This window comes from Trachemys scripta, chromosome 2, assembly GCF_013100865.1.
Source record: "Trachemys scripta elegans isolate TJP31775 chromosome 2, CAS_Tse_1.0, whole genome shotgun sequence".
NCBI classification, from domain to species: domain Eukaryota; kingdom Metazoa; phylum Chordata; order Testudines; family Emydidae; genus Trachemys; species Trachemys scripta.
In genome coordinates, this window is record NC_048299.1 from 17,808,040 (window position 1) to 17,817,779 (window position 9,740).

The following is a 9,740-nucleotide window of genomic DNA, read 5'->3' on the forward strand; positions in this document are numbered from 1 at the left end:
GAGCTCTCCTGGAGTGAACCACAGAGGAGGAGAATGCAGGTGCAATTACCCTTAAATTGAGACAGCTACATCACAAATAAGTTCCTTTATTTCAGACACCTTTAACCCCAATTTCCCCAAGGCCAGCTTCCTGACAGACTCAAGCGGCCTAACTACGTTTCTACATAACCCAACTCACAGAGTTCAGTTTCTTTCCAGGCCTTCCTAAGTCGAAAGCCATCTCCACACCACAACATGGGTGAGAAGCTGCTGCTGCTGAGTTCTCAAAGGGGAATAACAGATGATAATAGGAAGGCTTTGTTACTCAACCCTCACTAGGCTCAGCAATATCCCTTATATAGAAGAGCTCTGCAATAATTTTTAAAGGGGATCAGCTGGTGCTGCTTATAGTTACACTGTAGTGTGATCTCCATATCCACAGACTTGCCTGTCATTTGCCTCCCTTCTCTTCACCCTCCTCCCTCACATAGCCAAGCAATGTGTGGGAAGGTCATAGAGCCTGCTAGCTCTCTCCTGGGGTTTTCTGACAAGGAACAGAAAAGGCTGGGGTCAGTTTTTGTCTTAAAGAACCAGTGCAAGTTAATCCACAATAAAATTGATGGTGTTAGACAGGGAAGTGTGTATAAAACTTTAATGGAAAAGTTCAACCCTAATGAGAAGTGGAATGACTCATCCTATGAATGAGTCAGCAGGAACTATCCACTGTCTATGCTACATAGTCTTTGGTTATAATCCTGGGAATCTGCAGGTGTTAAATTAGCCACAGGTGGCTCCTTTACCATTCCCTGAATGCATTTAGAACATACCGAGATGAATAATGAAATTGAAATCCTCAGTTGTGCCTCACTGCATATGAAAATATTAAATCAGCAGTACATGAAAATGAGGCTCACTACTATATATTATACTACTTGAACAAAAAGAGAGTATTGCACCCTCATGGATGACAAAGATAATTAAGGGCACCTCCTGCAAATGCTTCTGAGAGAAATGCTTACTACCACAGGTAGTCTCCATTGAAGTCAGTGGGACATTGGGGCTGTTCTCAGTAGGTGAGTATTGCAGAATAAGGCTCTAGGCACTGGCAATGTGTTTGATATTGACAGAGAATCAGAGATGTAAGTTTTCTCATAAAAATACTCTTCACTCCCACTGCCTTTGAATACCTCTGCAGTTAGGCAGATACGTTATCCACCTGCTGGCAAGGTCTTAGTTACACACATGGGAATGTGTGTGCCAAATGAAACATAGTTAGATTGTAAGCTCCTTGTGACAAGGACTATGTTCTTGCTATATGTTTGTGTAGCACCTCACATAATGGGGTGCTGATCCCTGAATGGGGCCTTTAGACACGACCACAATACAAATATTAACAATAGCAATGGGAGTTTCTTTATTTTCCCTGATTAATTAGAAAATTAGAAAAGGTGTACTGACAAACCTCATTCCTCAATTCCTCTCCTACCTTACCTCCATGCAAAATTTCATTAGAACCAAACCCAATTTCCATGTTTGGGTTTAATTTTGAAAAGAAGGAAGAAAAATAATTTTCTTATCTTTTTACCCATCTTTCTTTGTAAATAGGGTACCTGTGAGTGGACTAGAGGGATAGATATTATAATGATGCTGTGTTGGAGTGTGTGTAAAGACACAGAGTTTTAGTGCTTGTAGCTGCCAGGTTTCCTGGCTGGCAGGAAGTTTGGCCTATTAAGGAGATACAGATGTTAATCAGAAAAACTCAGGACTTGAGTATTTGGGTAGCTGTCTCTCTTTGAGCTCCCTACCCCTCCCAAGACTCTCCTACCTTCTTATCTTTGATGGCTGCATTTGTGTTGCAGGTGAGTTGGGGGGATGTAGTTTACATACATTAGACTACTCTTTCTCCCCTGCTACTCTCCCCCATGTCTTTGTGATGCCCCCTCTTTCCATCCTCACTGTTCAGTCTTCAGTGGATTGCTTGGTGCATTCTCATGTAGTATTTGGTTTGAACGGTTCAAATGTCTCCTGGATTTGATCACACCTTTCACCCATCCTTAATACATGGTAATTTTGTACCCTGGTACATAAAGCAACCCTGGCTAACCTATATTTATACTGGGATCCAAAAGAGATACAAATGGAATTCTGTATGCAAGAAAGGTAGCACACTGCAAATGAGTTCCTTCCTGCCCCATCTACACTATAAACAAAGTCACTGTAAGTATTGTAGGAGAGCTTGATAGATCTGCAGTTCTGAGACACACAGATCCAGATCCTCAAAGGTATTTAAATCAATGGGAATTAGGTTCCTAAATACCTTTGAGGCTGCGGATCATAATCCATATTTAGCCAAGATGTCTCAAACCAGTTTCCAACCACACAATGGACACCCTAGTTACTTCATTGCTTGACGTTATAGGATTGGATCTGATCTTACTCATCCCCCAGAGTCCCACTGAGTTTAATGGGACTAGTGGGCTGAGCAAAGGCTTGCAGATCTCGATCAACTTTTTAACTTCCAGGGACATTGTCTAAAGCATGTGTTATGTCTGAAGGACAAAAGTCCCCAAGGACAATCTGAAATATCAGTCCACCCTAGACAATGGTATCCAAAATGTCACATAGGTCAAAGTTCATATATTTTTTTTTCCTTGGGTTTAGCCTTTGCCTGACTATTAGGTTACCTCTGACTAACAATCATTCACCCTCCTAACCCCTGTCAAGGTTACCCAGCTAGTTATAGCTAACCCAATCTGCCCTCTGTCCACGTTGCATGCTCCACAAAGACAGATCTAAGCAACAGACCGAATAATCAGATGGTGCTGAGGTAGCTGAACATACCTATGGACCTGCCATTTCAATCCACGTGCCTCCAGACACTCCTTCCATTGCAGAGGGGAAGGTGACAGAAAGATCCTATTTCCAGGGCTCCCTGGGGGTGGGGAAAGAGCCAGATTGCTTCTCCTGCCTTTTCAGTCCATGTGGCTCCAGCTCCTCTCAACTATGGCAACTAGGGTGGGAAAGGTGAGGGAAGATGGAAGTCTCCTATCTAGGGCTCCACGTGGGTGGTGGCAGGATGAGGGAGTTAAGCCTCCATATCTAGCAAAACCACTAAGCGGCATGTATATTTTTACACGCTAGCTAAATTGTGTATTTTGCTTTCACTACCAACTGACTCAGCTACATCTGGGGTCTATCTTTACACTCTGGCTCCCATGACAGAGCGTCTATTAACAACAGTGAGTAGTTATGTCTTGCTTTTAAAAGTAAAGAACTCAGTGGCCCCAATTCCATGCTCCCCTGTGACCGCTGGAAGCCCCCTCTGGGGGCAGAGAGGGCCTGCAAAAGCTTGCAGATCTCCCACCGGGAGATAGCCCTGGCAAAATAGTGCCTCTATCGCTCACTACTTAACAACAAAAGGTAGAGAATCTATCATTTGGGAATTTATAATTATTTCCTGCATGTCTCTCACCACATGTAGAACTTGATATGACCCCAGGAAAGCACTTTGAACTGTGCAGTCTTAGTGATTATGTTATTTCTTTGTTTCATAAATCTTCCTGGGACAGTATGGGCTCCCTCTGCTGGCTAATACAGCCTCTGAACATTCAAGAGAAAACAAAACCTAAAGATAATGGATAGCAAGTGAGCAAGTTTTGTGCTCAAAAATGTGGAGCTAATTCTCCACTCTGGGATCCAGTTGTACACTGGTGTTACTCCATTGGGGTCAGTGTAGTGACCCCAATCTGATGCAGATGCGTTAACGGGGAATCATCCCCAGTAAATTCAAATCTTGCTGGGCTTCGTGTTTCCATTACAAATTCAGTTGGCATTATTTTATGAATAGACAAAAGCACTCTATTTCTGTCTAACCAAACAAACACGTAAGTACTTCAGAGGAGAAGAGCCAGAATTAAAAGAGGCTTTTATAATAACATGATAGCTACAGCATAGGGCTAGTTGGCTAAGTTAGAGGTGATAGTGAGGGACGAACTCACTTGCTCGTTCACCAATGCTGGAGAATGTATCAGCCCTGACTGCATGTAGCTAAACTGAGGCTAGTTTTTTAAGATTAAGCCTTTCCTGATTGGTGTGTCTATGTGATTATTATACGTTACACAAGCACACCAAGCATACACCCTCTGAAAAATCAGGCTGCTTAAAAGGCATCTTAGGTTCGGCACTAAAAGTGACGTTGGAAAATGTCGGCTACGTGGGCTAGACCAACAAAGGGGACTTAGGCTCAGCTTTGCCATGCTTAGCTTTTGGGTGCCTTGCTGCCTAATGAAATCCACAGCTCTGAGCTAGGCACCCAGGCTCCCTGTGAATCCCCAGGCTTTTACACATACGCTGCATGAGGTGCACTGGGCACCTAAAAGGGGCTTCACAAAAGCCAGAATGCTGAGCAAGGAGCTGCCTAAACTAACCAATGGGAACTGCCCAGGAGATGATGCGGCCTAAGCGCCACCTCTCAAAAGGGGTTAGGCCCCTAAGCTTGGACTGGAGGAACATGCCTATCTCCACTTGGGGTTCACAGCTCTGCACCCTCTCCTGGAGGGAGCCACCAAAGTCAGGTCATCCCTTTCTCACAAAAAAATGAAGAGGAGATATTACTGCCCCCTTAACCGAAAAGTCACAGCACTCACCTGGGACTGTAGAAGACGCAGGTTCAAATCTCCATTATGCCTGTTGTGAAGCAGGGACTTAAAGGCGGGGCTCCCCCCTGCCAGCTGAGTGCCCTAAACACTTCGTGATTGGGGGCTGGGGGGATTCTCTCAATCTCTCCTGTTGAAGCTGTTCTATTTTTTGTAAAAGACTTAAATATCCATTGGAGCAGGGACTGGAACCAAGGTTTCCCATATGCAATGGGAGTGCTCTAACCACAGGGCTATTGGAGGGTAGGCAGGGGAGATACTGCCTTCTTCTACAGCTGCACATGGCCTGATCAGCTAGGCTGCCTCCAAACACAGGATTGTGTCCCACAAGCAGGAGATTGCTTAGTTTGAGGATCCCGCCAGAGCTTAGGTGCAAGTTCGGCACTGAGGTGCTTGGCGGTGTTGGAACTTAGGCAGCTGTGTGTATGCCCACCCACAGAAACGTAGGTCCCTAGGAAATATAGGCACCTAGAGCATTAGGCAAGGACTTGGAGGATCTAAATTTCAGACTAAGGCTATGTCTACACTAAAGAGTTTACAGTGGTACAGCTGTGCCGCTGTAAGATCTCTTGTGTAGCTGCTCTGTGCTGACAGGAGAGCGCTCTCCCGCTGACATAGCGCTGTGCACATGAGCACTTATGCCGGCGTAATTTATGTCGCCCAGGGGTGTGTGGGTGTGGGTGTGTTTGTTTTTCACACCTCTGAGTGACATACATTTTGCCAACATAAGTAGCACTGTAAACATGGCCTTAGGCACCTAATGTGGCAGTTAGGAGCCTAAACTAAACTTCTTTGTGAAGCTAGCCCTATGTGTCATCGACCTTTATAACATGATCCCCAGAGCAGGACATACAACAGATTAACTACAGAAGGAGTGCTCGCTCGTATAGTCAGCTGGAACACATGGTTGGCACTACACAGCTATTGAGACCTTCTGTGGCTGAAGCATATAGCAGGGATCGGCCACCTTTGGCACGCGGCCCACCAAGGTAATCCACTGGTGGGCCAGGATGGTTTGCTTACCTGCAGCATTCGCAGGTTCGGCGGATCGCAGGTTCAGCCGATTGCAAGTCCCACGGGCCGCGGTTTGCCATGCCAGGCCAGTGGGGGCTGCGGGAATTAGCACGGGCCGAAGGATGTGCTGACCACCCATTCCCGCAGCCCCCATTGGCCTAGTACAGCGAACCGCGGCCAATGGGCACTGCGATTGGCTGAACCTGCAGATGCTGCAGGTAAACAAACCGTCCCAGCCCACCAGCAGATTTCCCTGGCAGGCCACGTGCCAAAGGTTGCCGATCCCTGGCATATAGCTTCACTATTTGTGCCACTCAACAGTGTTTCTGAAAAGTTTAGGTTCTTCTACAGTCTTGCTTTACGAACTGGACAATAGTGATTTCATCTCATCTGAACATCTGAAGAGACACTGATGCATCACATTGACATTGCAGGAGAAAATCTATTGGAGAAAATTCTTCTCCCACATGGCATATTTCTGGGATACTAATAGTTGATTTCTTCCCCTTTAAGGATTAGAGAGGTGTAATGTAGCTGCATTCGAGTCCACAGCAGTAGGGATGCTCTTCAATGCTGCCAGAGATGTGGTGGCCCCAACCTAGAGGCACTGGACCCTCCTGTTCAGTATAAAGCCAGAGTGGATGGGTGAGTGCCAGTGGGCCCCGAAACTTGTGAGGGATGCAGCAGGCTGTATGTGCGACACCTTCCCATAGGCTACAATAGTAGCTGCAGCCTGGCTGTGCAGGTGAAGATTCTGCCCTTCCCCCCACACCCCACATATTTCCCATAGGCAAAGACTTTTTACTCATGCTTTGCTTGCAGAATCAAGATTTGGACCTCAGAATATTTGCACAAAATCCTGCATTTTCCTGCCAGGGTTAGGAGTTCCTCTGCGGCGCCCCCTCCCCCCTACATACATATGCCTCACTTGAAAGTTATATTCCTCAGCCAGCAACATCACATTAGTCAATGTAAGGCTGTGGGCCAGATACTTTAGTTCTGCAAAGATAGGGGCACAGCCTGCATCATCTTCAGAGGTCCTGAAAGTTTTGTCACTGAGTTCAGTAGGATGAAGATCAGGCTCCTAGTGTGTAGTACTAGACCTCTGGTACCCAAGGTCACAGCTGTGTCTAGGTATCCTGGAGGAATTAAGGTGAGACAGAGTGTCAATTGTTAGTCTGCTGTGGCACTTTTCCTGTTCAATCACAAGTAGTTTGTGGGCCTAGCTCACCTCTGTGGAAAAGATGTACAGGACTGCAAACTCCTTGAGATTCCCCTCACCGAGTTGCTACTGGATCATTCCGTCCTTATAACCAAGCCCTTACCTTTCTGTTGTCAGGTGTGACCATGCCTCAGTTTGCCTTGCAGAGCTTGTCTTGATATCTCCCCTCCCCCCTTCTGCAGTCTGCTCTTATACAAGGGAAATTCTGGGTGGTTTTTGGTGGTGGGGTTTTCTGGCCAAACCATAAAGTTCTCCCCTTCCACAGCAACAAAAAGAGTTCAAAACAGAACAGCCCTTCACCCTTCTTGTGCTCATTACTCTTTCACCCACCCCCAGCTTGACAATCTTTTACCCCACTGACGCAGAACTAAGATCCCATCACCCTTCCTGGGTTAAACAGTCTCTTAGCCCTCCCGAGGCTATACAGTTCCTTCCATGGCTCTCCCCAGGCCACAGCTTCAACCGACCTTTGATGCAGAAAGGTGCAGGTGGAGTTCCTCCAATTCTCACTGGAATTCTTTGTTGGGGAAGCACAGGTGCGTACACAGAGATTCAAGCCCATACCATTGCTAGGTTACCTCAGGCCTTTTCCTTGATGTGCTTTATCCCTCCATGGAGTTCCTTGCTCTTCTCCAGTCTGTCTCTAGGCCTCCTACCAGCCTATTTCTCAAAGCCCCCCCAGGCTCTTATGCCAGTAATCTTGGGAGAATACTACACTCCAAACCCACCCCAGTCCCTTGTCTCTCCCAAATTAAGCCAAGAAGAAATGAGGAAGTTATTAGGAAACTTAGATATTAGGGGAAAAAACTTTCCAACTCTAAGGCTAGTTAAGCACTGAAACAGGTTACCTACAGAGATTGTGGAATTCCTGTCACTGGAGGTTTTTAAGAACAGATTAGACAAACACCTGTTAACGATGGTCCAGGTTTACTCGGTCCTGCCTCAGCATAGCGGACTGGACTAGAGGACGTCTCAAGGTCCCTTCCAGCCCAACATTTCTATGCTTCCAAGACCTTTTATTATATTCAATTATTTGAGAGCTGATCTTAATGTTAAGTTCCTGGACTTCACCTCACATCGGTCTCTCTCCCCCGACTATGTTCCCCAAAAAGTCCTCGTTAGGGACTGCACAGAGACCAGGGCTATGCCTGGCCTATAGGCTCTTGTAGAAAAGAGACTCCTGGCTGGCACACCTTCTCATGGCTCAGTGTGGCATAGCAGGCTCTCCTCTTCTAGCATCAACAACCACTCTGGTCATGCAGTGATCTGCCTCTTCTCATGACTTAGCCCTCTGTCACTTTTAGTCCCACTTCTGAGTTAAACAAAGAGTCCAATAACTAAACTCAAATAAACATCCCTCTTCACCCCTACCCAGCTCACTCCACCACAGCCTCTTCACCCCTACCCAGCTCACTCCACCACAGCCTCTTCACCCCCTACCCAGCTCACTCCACCACAGCCTCTTCACCCCTACCCAGGCTCTGCAGGGTTCTCCTCTCCCTCTTGCACAGAGCAACACCTCCCAGGGCTTTCTCCCTAGAGGCCAAATCCAAACTCAATAGTCCTTCTCCCCCTTGTGTCAGGGTGTTTCCACACCACCGTTTCCAATGGACTGGTAGGGGACCCCAGGCCCTCCTTCTCCTCTGCTTTCTAGTCCATGGACCCTAAGACAAGTAGCAAAGATCTGCTCCCTCAGACTCATCACAGTCCCCTTGGACTTCTTCCTACATTGGCCTTCCTTCTGGCCCTTTCCCATAGCCCCTCCCCGGGCTCATGGTCCATCTGCCTCTCTCTCTAGACCTTTCCTTCACCCTCTAACAACCAGTGAGGGACTGCAGAGTTCTTCCCTTCACTCACTGCCCCCTCCCTTTCATCTGGGCTTCCTCCCTTTATGCTCACCCCCAAACTGGGCTACATCTCCAGCTGGGCCTGGCCCACCTTACTGGTGTGGTCAGGTGCATTGATAGCCCTGTCTCCGGTTAACTCTGTTATTACCTATATTGGGTACAAACCCCCATCACAGCTCCCCTTAGGGACCAGTGTTCACTCTGTTACAATTCCCCTGTGGAATAGTCAGGGAAATCTGGCTGTAGAATTTGTCACTGAATCCACCCCTTGCTTCAGAACTGCATTCCAGAAGTTGAGCTTTCATCAAACAAACAACCCAAATCTTTCTAGTCCTTATGGCTGTAAATAACAGCTTTAAAAGGTCAGCTAAGTGTAACTAACACAGTGCTGTCCTTGAGACACTGCAGGCAACCCGAAACTATAGTTTAGGGGGAGGGGGGAGTGATCTTTGCTTCTCATCTCAGTAAACTTTTAACTCTGAAACCTACAGATGATGATTTAAATAACAATGTTGTTAACTATTTCATTTCTGCTCACTTTAGTAGAAACACTCATCTTCTGTATTTAGCCAATAATTCCAAATATCCTCTGATGCCAACCCAGGTCCCAGAAGCCCCACCTCCTCTATCCAGCTGCCAAAACCTCCAGCTTCCTCCCCGATAACTTCTACAATGTAGCTGTGAGTCCTCAATACAACATTCTAAAGCACAGGGTGAGGGGTCGCGAGCTGTCAGCCTTCACCCCAAACCCCGCTTTGCCTCCAGCATTTATAATGGTGTTAAATATATAAAAAAGTATTTTTCCTTTATAAGGAGGGGGGGTCGCACTCAGAGGCTTGCTATATGGAAGGGGTCACCAGTACAAAAGTTTGAGAATCACTGCTAAAGCACAGCGGACACTGAAAATGTGGGGCTAAGGCTGACTTGAGCATCAAAATTCGTAACACAAGGACTGCTTTACCAATTGTCTTATTAATTTTTACATTTAATTCACTAAAACCCTCCTTTTTAAAATATGAATAA